This window comes from Eriocheir sinensis, chromosome 17, assembly GCF_024679095.1.
Source record: "Eriocheir sinensis breed Jianghai 21 chromosome 17, ASM2467909v1, whole genome shotgun sequence".
Lineage (NCBI taxonomy): Eukaryota > Metazoa > Arthropoda > Malacostraca > Decapoda > Varunidae > Eriocheir > Eriocheir sinensis.
The window spans coordinates 1650001-1662500 of NC_066525.1; positions in this window are offsets into that span (position 1 = coordinate 1650001).

Consider the following 12500-nt stretch of genomic DNA (forward strand, 5'->3'; position numbering starts at 1 on the left):
CTGCTGCTGCTGCTGATGATGATGATGGCGTTCTTGTTCTTTTTTTTTTGTTTCTTGTTCATCCCATTCCTCCTCCTCCTCCTCCTCCTCCTCTTCTTCCCATTCTTCTCTCTATCATTATCACGACGCCGACGCCATGACTGTCAGACTTGCGCCCTCCTCTCCCCCCTCCTACCCCTCCTCCTTCCTCCCCCCCTTCTGTCGCGGCTCCAAGCAACAAGGCGCCGTTGATTGCTTTGTCTTCCTTGTCTCTCTCTCTGGCCCTTGTCTTTCTTATCTCCGTGTTGTTGTTGTTTTCTCTTTATTTTTTTTCATTATTATTATTATCATTATTGTTGTTGTTGTTATTAGGGTGGTCGTTATGGGTGGGGGTGAAAGGGGTGCTCTGTGTGTGTGTGTGTGTGTGTGTGTGTGTGTGTGTGTTGCGGTGGGTACTGAATGTGGGTGGGTGGGTGGGTGAGGGAGGGGGGAGGAGGGGAGAGGGGAGGGGAGGGGGTTACTTCAAGCATGAGACTACACGAAAACCTTTCCCACACGAACAGGAGGAGGAGGAAGAGGAGGAGGAGGAGGAGGCGGTAGAGACGAGAGATGGGAAATAATGATGGAGGAGGAGGAGGAAGAGGAGAAGGAGGAGGTAGAGATGAAAGATAGGAATGGAGGAAATGGTAGAAGATGAGGAAGCGAATATGGAGGAGGAGGAGGAGGAGGAGGAGGAGGAGGTAGACAGACCAGCTTGCAATATACCAAGTTTGGACAAAAGTGATCCAGGAGAGAGAGGAGGAGGAAACATGGAAACATGGACTAGCAGGCAGCAGAAAGCCTGTTGGCTCATTACTAGGCTGCCTGCGTTCAGTGATTTAATCAATCCGTTTGCCATAGGAGTGGCTTGCAGGGAAGGATTAAAGCACTTGTGTACCTACTCTTGGGAACGTTCAGTTCACTCCTGTTGCAGCAAAGTGGCGATCAATGCGTTTCTTGAAGGAGTTGATGGTCTCTGCGCTAACCACTTCTGCAGGAAGGCTGTTCCAGTGGCGAACAACTCTATTCGAGAAGTAACTCCTGCCGATGTCGGTATTGCATCGCTTTGCTTGAATTGTTTTTCCGTTGTTTCTTGTTCTCAGGTTAGTTTGTAGCGTGAAGAGTTTGGAGTGATCAACGTTGCTGAGCTTGTTCAGGTACTTAAAGACTTGTATCATGTCTCCCCGCAGTCGTCTCTTTTCCAACGTGAAGAGGTTGAGTCGCTCGAGTCGTTCTTCATAGGGTTTCGTCCTCAGTGATGGTATCATCTTCGTGGCGCGGCGCTGTACTCTCTCAAGTAATTCAATGTCTTTCCTGTAATTAGGAGACCAGAATTGCACGGCGTATTCCAGGTGGGGCCTTACCAGCGAATTATACAAGGATAACATAACTCCCGGCGTCTTGTATTCGAAGTTCCTCGATATGAACCCAAGCATTGTATTGGCTTTCTTACAGGCGGACTTGCAGTGTTTTGTTTGTTTCAAGTCACTGCTGATGGTGACCCCGAGGTCTCTTTCCTCTTGCACAACATGTAGTGGTTCGCCACCCATGTGGTATATGTGGTTGCTGTTTCTGGATCCGATATGCATTACTTTACATTTGGTAGTGTTGAAGGACATCTGCCATTTTTCTGACCACCGAGTGATCTGGAGGAGGAGGAGGAGGAAAAAGAGGAAGAAGAAGAAGAGGAGGAGGAGGTTAAAGTACACCAGAGTACGAGAGGAAGAGATGAAAGAGAAGGAAATAAAAAGAAGAAGAAAAAAAGATGACAGGCAAAGATGAAGAGAAGAAAATACAGAAGAAGAAGAAGAAGAAGAAGAAGGAGAAGAATGAATAGAGGAAGAGGAAAAAAAGGACAAATAAGAAAAAAACCAACAACAAAGAAGAAAAAAAATGATAATAGATATGAATGGAGAGAAGGAGAACACGGGACAAGAAAGAGAAACAGGAGAAGAACAGGAGAGAGATTGAGAATACAAAGAAGGAAGGAAAGAGAGAGGAAGAGAGAAGAGAGAAAACAAAGAATCAGAAGGAAGGAACAAAGAAAAGCTGAAGAGAAGAAGAAAAACAAGACAAAGAAAAGGAAACAAAAGGTATGGAAAGGGAAAGAGAGAGAGAGTGGGTAAGACAGAGACACAGAGAGGAAGGGAGAGAGAGGGAGAGGGCAGGGGAAGGGGGGGGCGGGTCGAGCCAGACGGGGCGGATGAGTGGCGCCAGGTAATAGCCGAGCCCCCGGCCACCTGTGATTGTCTCCCGCTCTCGTTACGACTCGCTTCACCTGCTGGCGGCGGTGGGGGCGGCGGTGGTAGTGGTGGTAGTGTTAGTAGTAGTAGTTGTAGTAGTAGTAGTAGTAGTAGTAGTAGTAGTAGTAATAGTTATAGTATTAGTATTAGTAGTGGTAGTGGTAGTAGTAGTAGTAGTAGTAGTAGTAGTAATAGTAGTAGTAGTAGTAGTAGTAAAAGAAGAAGAAAAGCATAACAAAAACAACAATAACAAAACAAAAAACAAAAAATAATATGCATGGCTCAATTATGTATGTATGTATGTATGTATGTAAGTGTCTGTCTGTGTGTGTGTCGGGCGGGTGGAATGATGGAATATTGATCTATGGAAGACCGGTTAGCAGCGGCAATGGTGGTGGTGGTGGTGGTGGTGATGCAAGCAGTGGAGGGGCGCATATAGCAAGCTTGGGGTGTATGGGGGTGAGGGAGGGTGGGGAGGGAGAGAGGGGGTAATACATGGAGTAGATAGGGTCGATAGATAGAGGGGCGTAGAGAGTAAGCTAAAGAGAGAAGGGAAGAAGGAGACAGAGAGAACGAAGAAGCAGAAGAAGGAAACAAAAACGAAAGATATGGAAAGAGAGAGAGTAAGAGAGGAGGGAAGGCGAGAGAAAGAACAGGTATAGAAAAGATATTAGGAGAACACAAGAGAACAGGCGGAGAACACGAGGGAAGAAATAGGAGAAGACAAGGAAAAAGAGGCAATACAGAGGAAGAGAGAAGGGAAGGGAAGTAATGTAAGCAGTGGAAGGAGAATTATACAGCGTGGGAGAGTCAGACTTCGTGGTGGTGAGTCTGGAGGGGTGACTACATCTTCCAATTTCTACTGCCATTAACCCCTTCTTCCTCTTCCTATCCCTTCCTTATCTTCTCATTACTTTCCTTCTTCTTCTTCCTCTGTAGTTTCTTTTTCTCTTCTCTATCTTTACCAGTCATCTTCTTTTTCTTCTTTTTCTTTGGTGTCCCTTAACCTCTTCCTCTTCTATAGCTTTCAATACGAACGGAATATACATGGTAGCAAAAGGGGTGTGTTTCGTGAAGGTGTATATGTAGGCGTGTTGCAGGAAGAGATTCATGGTTAATAGAGGGAGAGGATGCTTGAAATAACGGCTATAGACTGTGACGTGACTGTGGTGTGTCTCAGTTCATGGATTGAAACTCGGCTTGCTTCTTAACACGAACATAATATAGTGAAAAACTTGTCTTGCTTCTTAACACGAACAAAATATAGTGAGTGTATAGATCAGGAAGGGGTGACTATAGCATCATGTCTAAGCTCCTTACATCTTATTCTTAATCTTCCAATACGATACGGCAAATGAAACAGCTCGAGGGAAGAAATAAAGACCAAAAAACAGCAACAATAAGGGTGTCGCAAGGTAAGGTAAGGTAAGGAAGGTAAGGAAGGTTAGGTAAGGTAAAGTAAGGTAAGGTAAGGTAAGGTAAGGTTAGGAATATACGCTATAAATACGCGTTGCTTCGGTGCTCATCTCCGACGCTTTCTCCCTTTCAGTAGGTAAGGTAAGGTAAGGTAAGGTTAGGAATATACGCTATAAATACGCGTTGCTTCGGTGCTCATCTCTGACGCTTTCTCCCTTTCAGTGGTAGAGAACCCGACACGTGGCCAGCGTGACATCCATTTTTTTTTCTACAGTAGAGGAAACAGTTCAGGGGCCAAAAAAAGGAAACAATAATGAAAACAAAGCCCGCTACCACAGTTTACCTTCCCAAAGTGTCCCCCAGGTTTCCCCAGGTACCCAATTATCGCGAAAGGAAAAATGAGCATCTGGGTGGACCGCACGCTGACTGCCCTGCCCGGGATTCGAACCCAGGGTCACAGATTCGTAGTCAGGGGCGCTAACCACTCCACCATGGAAAAAATGCATTGCTCAACCGCCCAGCAACTGCTCCGCGTGGCGCCAGGTGTCTGCAGGTGAGCGGCGGGACCACGTGGAGGTAGGTGTGTGTGTGTGTGTGTGTGTCTGTGTCTGCGTCTGCGTCTGTGTGTGTGTGTGTGTGTGTGTGTGTGTGTGTGTGTGTGTGTGTGTGTGTCTGCGTCTGCGTCTGTGTGTGTGTGTGTGTGTGTGTGTGTGTGTGTGTGTGTGTGTGTGTGTGTGTGTATCACCTGCCGAGCCGTGCCTTCCTTACCTGGGCGGCGCTAGACTCACACGGGATGAGTTACCTTGAAAGCCCTCCAACTAAAACACGGTGACTCGGTTTGTTGCGTGCTTTCCGTTGCCTTGGAGACGAGACTTGGGTCGGTATTCTTAGACATTGCCGACTCTCACATCAGATATTTCCAAAGACGAGAAAAAGAGGTGAAATGCGGTCTAAGGAGTATAGTTTTGTGGGTTCATGGTACAGAAGTCTTGTCAAATTTCCACCACGGTCATAAAACTGCCTATGGAACGCTGTCAACACCCACATCAGTTATTGCTAAAGGCCAGAAAAGTGTTAAAATGCGTTCTCATGAGTGTGTTTTAGAGTTCACGGTATACAGAAGCCTTGTCAAACTCCCACCACGGTCAAAAAACTACCCCTGGAGTTCACGGTATACAGAAGACTTGTCAAACTCCCACCACGGTCAAAAAACTACCCCTGGAGAGCCCCACATCTACACCAGGGTCAAAAAACTATCTATGGAACGCTATCAATTCTCACATCCGTTATTGCTAAAGGCCAGAAAATGTGTTGTTCACGGTATACAGAAGCCTTGTCAAACTCCCACCACGGTCAAAAAACTACCCCTGGAGAGCCCCACAACTCCCACATCCGTTATTGCTAAAGGCCAAAAAAGTGTTAAAATGCGTTCTGATGAGTGCGTTTTAGAGTTCACGGTATACAGAAGCCTTGTCAAACTCCCACCACGGTCAAAAAACTACCCCTGGAGAGCCCCACAACTCCTATACCCGAAAGCCGTGTGTCAAATGCTAACAGAGAGAAAAAAATACTAACAGGTAAAGATGAAGAGAATAACACAGAGAGATGAATGGGCGTGGCAGGAGGGCGGGTGTGGTGGTGGTGGTGGTGGTGGGGGGGGGGGGTATGGGGGAACAACACCAGTAGCCACCGCAGAGTCGCCCGCCTCCAATTCACGAAGGAACCACACACACACACACACACACACACACACACACACACACACACACACACACACACACACACCATCATTTTAACCTCTCTCTAAATTACCACAATTATAGCCAAGGACATGCCAGCCACCCACCTACCCCGACCCCTCGCCATGCAGTCACCCCCCACCCACGCCCCCGCCACGCCACCCACGCCGCCCGCTGGTTGCTCTGACCCATATCTCTTCCTCGAGGACTGTGGGCGCTGCAACACGACGCCCAGTAGATGATAGGCGTGATGATGCTGGCGTTGATGACGATGGTGATGAAAGTGAGGTCTGTCTGCGTGTGTGTGTGTGTGTGTGTGTTTGTGTGAGAGGGGGGTTGTGCGCGCGTGTGTGTGTGTGTGTGGGTGTGTGGGGGGGTCAAGAGGAACACACACACACACACACACACATCCCAATCCTTCCTTTCTTCAGTGAATGTTTCAAAGGGACAGGAAGGAAAGAGGTACAGAGAAAGAACCAAACTACCACCAGGGTCATAAAACTACCCCTGGAAATGCTCAACACTCCTACGAAAGCCTTGTTATTTATTTCCAAAGACCAAAAGGAAGATCAATCGGGTTCTAAAGAGTGTGTTTTTTTGGTACCCCTGGAAATGCTCAAAACTCCTACGAAAACCTTGTTAGTTATTTCCACAGACCAAAAGAAAGATCAATCGGGTCCTGAAGAGTGTGTTATTTGGTTCGTGGTGCAGAGAAAGGATCAAACTACCACCAGGGTCATAAAACTACCCCTGGAAATGCTCAAAACTCCTACGAAAGCCTTGTCAAATGTAAGAGCTTGGGCGCCGATATGGTTAAGAATATGAATCAATGTACCAAAACAAACCGTGACCTCACCAAGGGAAGGGCGGCGGGGTGGTGGACGAGCCGCCGTGTGTGTGTGAGGGGCAAACATCACAACCCAACAGGAGAGGCTTCGTGCGTGCCTGCCTGCGTGTTGGAAGCTGAGAACTCTGCGATATTCAGTTGTTTATTCGGTGTCACGTTGCCCAGACCGAGATGAGGGGCTATTAGTGGTCGAGTCGAGGCACGCATGCATGTCTTTTGGGAATACTTGTAGCCCATTGAGAAGGTAGAGTAATAGCTGGTTGCGGCGGGACAGACTTTAGTACCAGACTCGTTAGTGGTGGTAGACGTTGATACAAGACTAATGAAGCGATACAGGAGAAAGGAAAGGAAAGATCAGTGTTGGTCTTTGGGAACTTGACGTATTATGGGAAGTCTTGCAGCAAGTTGAAAAGGCAGAGTATTAGCTGGTTGCGGCGGGACAGACTTTAGTACCAGACTCGTTAGTGGTGGTAGACGTTGATATAAGACTAATGAAGCGATACAGGAGAAAGGAAAGGAAAGATCAGTGTTGGTCTCTGGGAACTTGACGTGTTATGGGAAGTCTTGTAGCCCATTGAGAAGGCAGAGTATTAGCTGGTTGCGACGGGACAGACTTCAACAGTAGACTCAAAGACGTTGATACAAGACTAATGAAGCGATACAGGAGAAAGGAAAGGAAAGATCAGTGTTGGTCTTTGGGAACTTGACGTGTTGTGGGAAGTCTTGTAGCCAGTTCAGACAGACTTCATATTTAGACTCCTTCGTAATGGCAGCTGATACAAGACTGATGAAGCGATGCAGGGGAAAGGAAAGGAAGATTGAAGTGTCATGGGCAGTCTTGTAACCGTTCAGACAGACTAACGGTCACAGGGTAAAGGAGGAGGAGGAGGAGGAAGAGGAGGAGAAGGAGGAAGCGCACCGCAGGGGACCACCACCACCACCACCACCACTATCACCAAAACAACCATCACCACCACCACCACCACTACCACCATCGACACCAGCAGCAGCACCACCCCACGAGGACGCCGACCCCCCGCCAACCCCCCGCCGGCACGCACACACCCCAGGGGCTCGGCGGGGCGCGTTCCCAGGGGCGCCGAGTTTAAACAGGACTAATGTGTAAATAAACAACAGGGCATTCTATCCAGGCGCTGATGGGGGGGTGGGGTGGGGGAGGAGGAGGGGGGGGGGGATGGCGGCCGACGGGAGTAATTCTTTTCTTTCTTTTCTTCTTTCTTTTATTTCTTCTTCTCTTGCTCCTGGTTCTTCTTCTCTTCCTCTAGTTTCTGTTCCTCCTCCTCCTCCTCTTGTTTCTCTTCCTGCCTCTCTTCCTCCTCCTCAGACATTTTTTCTCTTCTTTCTCCTCCTCCTCTTCCTTCTTCTCTAGTTCCTGTTCCTCCTCTTTCTCTTCCTCTTGTTCCTCTTTCTTCTTCTTTCTTTTATTCCTCCTCCTCCTCTTCCTGTTCCTCCTCCTCCTCCTCTTGTTTTCGTTCCTGATTTTCCTTCTTTTATCCCTCCTTCTCCTCCTCCTCCTCTTGTTCGTATCCCTAATCAAACGTGGGCGCGTGGGTGGGTGAGCCCCGAACCGTTTAAGAATCTTGGCTTTGGGCGGCAACACCTCGGCCACGTGTTGCTGGGCCTGACGCTATATAACCACAGGCAGGCAGGAAGCACGGGTCACCGGTCCGCCTCGGGGGTCCACGGTTGCCTAGGACTCCGCCCGAACCCACCGCGAACCCAACCCGAACTACCCAAGGAACGGACTGACTGTGGGTGTGGGGACTAGGGATGGGGGTCGTTGAAGGGTTGAAGGGTCCGTCATGCACTGAGGCGATTGAAGAGCTTTGTGCTACACGGTGAATAGATCCCGTCGCTTGTGGTGTCTATCAGTGTTTGGCATCGGTTGGTTTTGGGTCGGCTTGCATCCCTTTCAAAACACGGGGAGATAAGAGGAAGCTGCGATTGGCTGTGGGGGCCGCGGGAACCTGTTCGTTAGGGGGGTGGGAGAGGGGTGGGGAGGGGTGTGAAGTGATGAAGAGAGAGAGAAGAGAATTGAAGAGAAGGGAAGGGAAGGGAAGGGAGAAGAAAGGAGGAAAGGGAGAGAGAAGAAGAGAGAGAGAGAGAGAGAGAGAGAGAGAGAGAGAGAGAGAGAGAGAGAGAGAGAGAGAGAGAGAGAGAATATTCGTCCATCAACAATATCATCACCGCCATCATCAGCGGCAGCAGCGAGGCGTGAAACCTGCGCCGCATAACCCTCCCCAGGGGCGCCGCTCCCCCCCCGAGGCCCACGCCCCACCCCCGCCCCGCCCCCCGTCCGTCACCACCCAAGGCCGCTCTGATATAAATAGACGGTCGCTATTTGTTTACCATCGAAGTTACTGCCTGCACCCCCTCCCCCCGTCCCCTGCCGCCCTCCACTCCCCTCCCTGGCTCACACCTGCACTCCCGCACCTCCACATGCACTCCCGCACCTCCACATGCACTCCCTCACCTCCCCGACCCTCGTCATCCCGCTACACCGCCGCATCGATATGGACGCGGGTCGGCGGGAGAGGAATGTTCATCTAATCAGCGGATCAGATCAAGATTCAGGCGGGCGAGTCGCGTCTGTCTGTTTATCTGGCCACATGATCGCGGCGCAGCAGCTGGCTCGCCGGGAACACCGTTTTACTGCGGGTGGGTGCAGGCGAGCCGTGCCGGGGAGGCTGCGGCCGCTGGATGCCCTGCCATTACCGCCGACGCCGGGAGCCACCGAGCGGAACTGACGCCAGTCTTTGCGGTTCAGTGCGCGGCCTCGGCGGGCAGGGCTGCATTAACGCATACCAGCCTGACTTACAGCCAGTGTCACGCTTGTGTGCCGCCACCCGCCCTCCGTCAGCGGGTTAAGGCAAGGGTTCAGCCTCGGCACGCTCTCTGTTCTTAGGGCGACGCGGCTCCCCCTCGGTGGGTGGGTCGAGGCTGCCGCCGGACGCCGTGTCATGATAAGCGGCAAAACCCGTCCGCTGGACATGTCAGCTGCTGGCTGGTGGGGCCGCGCGTGTCGGCCGCAGCAGCTGGGCCAGCGGGCACCAGGTGGACGTGGCCAGACTCAACAAGGCGCTCGAGCCGTGAGTCTGGCGGCCACTTGGTGTGCACGCCACGCCGCGCACCGCTGGTGATGCTGATGATGATGACTGATGTTAATGTTTGCAACGTGTGGGGCTTTCTGCCTTTTCCTTTTTTTCTTTTCCCGCTGCATGGCGAGAAGGCGGCCCAGCGACGTGCTCGCCTGACACATGACCAATATTGAGGCTTGTGGTTGAGTCTCTACAGCAGGTTTTATTGCCCTTCCCCGCACTGAAGAAGGAAGGGGAGGAGAGATAATTTTTTTTTCTGTATAGCGTTCTGAGTTTCTCTCGTAACTAACGCGTTTTGATTTCGAGTGTTTTGTAGACAACTCGCTCTAAGTTTACCGAGCACCCACTCGGGCGTATGGTTCCCGCTGATAGTTAGCGCCCTTCGAGCACCGCAACCGTATGTTTGGGTGAAGGTCCGCCCGCACCTCGGCAACACGGCGAGGCCACGGAAAGTGTTACTAGACCCTGAACTTCCGGTGGCCGGAAATCACCGACGCCAGCCTGACGCCGCCGCCCGAGGCCTGCACGCCGGGAGGAGCGGCGCCGCGACGCTTGGCTGATAATGCTGATGCTGATGTAACTGACGGGGTGGACGGAAGCGATATGGACAATTGGGTCACGAGGGCGGCTGCTTGTTGTGGCCAGTTGACATGTTCAGTTTGGAGCAATTTCTCTCGGGTTTTTTACATGCGAAGGAACGTGTAGCGGGCATTTCGTTTTCATATGATTTAATTTTGCCGTTGGTCTGTCTTCATTAGCAGAGAAAAAAGCAGGATCTACGAGTAAACTGATGATAGAAAGAGGAGGACACAGACGCCGCTCACTCACATAGATCTGAAGCTAAGACTGAAAAACAGGAACTGGGAGATAAAATGACACAGAGCTCGGCATTATAAGACACTTTTGCTTCTCACATCAGCTATTTCTAAAGGTCAAAGAAGGGGTCAGTCGGGTTCTAATGAGTGTTTCTTCAGGTCATGGTACAGAAGAAGGGTCAAACTACCACCAGGGTCATAAAACTACTCCCGGAAATGCCCACAACTCCAATGAAAGCCTTGTCAAATATGTGTTCTTGGGTTGTGAAATGTCTTATATACGACACAAAGATCTTCCGTATAGCGAACATTTTCCACGGCAACAGAGATTACCACAACAATCACCCCCCACTCAACTCTCACTCCCCCCTTTGGCATTCAGTCTCCGTCTATTGTGTGGGTCGTGGCGCCGTGTCGTGATAGCCTCCCGCCCGTCCAAGGCTGCGGTGGCCCTGAGCCGTGCCTGTGTGCCGCGGACATGCCGGCCCGCGCCGCCACCCCGCCGCGGACAGTGCCAACAGACTCGCGGTGGCAGGGTCGCGGGAAGGAAGGAACGCGTCATAGGTTTTGTGTCTTGAGGTTGTAATTCTGTCAACATTGGGATTTATTTTTTACTGTGAGATTTATTAGGAAAGTTAGATTTGTTTGTTCAGGTTCACGATCGTTTTTGTAGACATTTATACACTAACACACCGCTCCACACACATTCTTCTTCCTCTCCTAAAGACTTCTTCCCTACACTTTCCTCCTCTCCCAAACACTTCTTCCCTACACTTCCCTCTTCTCTTCTACGTGTCCCTGTCAAGAGATAAACAAGCTACGAGGGTAAAACTAAGAACAGATATAAACCGAAGTAAGAAAAGACAGTCGAACATTGGTATAAAGAGTGACAAACAGCTCTTGTCCCACCCACGCACCTACCTAACCCACCCAGCCTCACCTTAGCATGCAACCCCGCCTCCGTGCACCGCTGCCCTCTCTCCCTTCCTCACCTGCGAAATACATGTAGTGGCCCTTCCCAGCGTCCTTCAACGAGTCAGAGAAGAGTGTGTGTGAATCAGTGAAGGAATGAAGGAAACACACAGCCACCCAACCGATCTAGTATTGAAACAGAATGAAGGAAAGGAAAAAGAAGAAAAAGGGAATTGATTTAACTTAGAGAGAGAGAGAGGGAGAGGAAGGAAGGGAGAAGGGAGAAGAGAAGAGAAAGGAAGAGGAAGGAAGAGAGAGAGAAGGGAGAGAGGAAAGGAGAGAAGGAGGGAGGGTAGGTTAGGTTAGGTTAGGTTAGAGAGAGAGAGAGAGAGAGAGAGAGAGAGAGAGAGAGAGAGAGAGAGAGAGAGAGAGAGAGAGAGAGAGAGAGAGAGAGAGAGAGAGTGAGAGCTAGAGATAGAGAGAGAGAGAGAGAGAGAGGAAGAGAGAGAGAGAGAGAAGGGAGAGAGGAAAGGAGAGGAGAGAGGGTAGGTTAGGTTAGGTTAGGTTAGGTTAGAGAGGAAGAGAGAGAGAGAGAGGAAGGGGGTAGGGACACCTCACAAGGGTTCCCACGGGTCCAAAAACACTAGTTAACTATGCAAGGGGAGTCTAACGTCACCTGTGTCCCAGTGATTAAAGGTGAGAGAGATTTACATAGATTTACATAGACCGCACAGACCCCATGATCCCAAACTAGGTGGTCTGTCCTTACATGTAAAAGAAACCTCAATGAATGGAATGGGAAGGGAGAGGAAGGAAGGGAGAAGGGAGAAGGGAGGAGAAAGGAAGAGGGAGGAAGAGAGAGAGAGAAGGGAGAGAGGAAAGGAGAGAAAGAGGGAGGAAAGGAGAATAATGGGAGAGAGGAAAGGAGAGAAGGAGGGAGGGAAGAAAACAGCGATAGAAGAGGAGGAGGAGGAGGAAAGATAAATAATGGAGAATTGAGAAGTGGAGAGAAGGGAAGAGAAGAGAGAGGAAAGGGAGAGAGAAAAAAGTGAGGGAAGAGAGAGAGAAGGAGGAAAAAAAAGAAGTTAAGGAAGTTTCAACACCAAATAGAACTACATCACCACCACCACCACCACCACCACCATCACCACCATCAGGAGTGTGTGTGTGTGTGTGTGTGTGTGTGTGTGTGTGGGTATCGGATGCCAGAGTGGTGGTGTTGCTGTACTCCACCTCCACCACCACCATTTGTATCCACCCGCCGGAGGGGAGGTGGTGGTGGTGGTGGTGGTGGTGGTGATGATGGTGGTGGTGGTGGTGGTGAAGTGATCGTCTTTCTCCTATTAGTGCTTCTCTTCTTCCTTCCTCCTCCTCCTCCTCCTCCTCCTCTT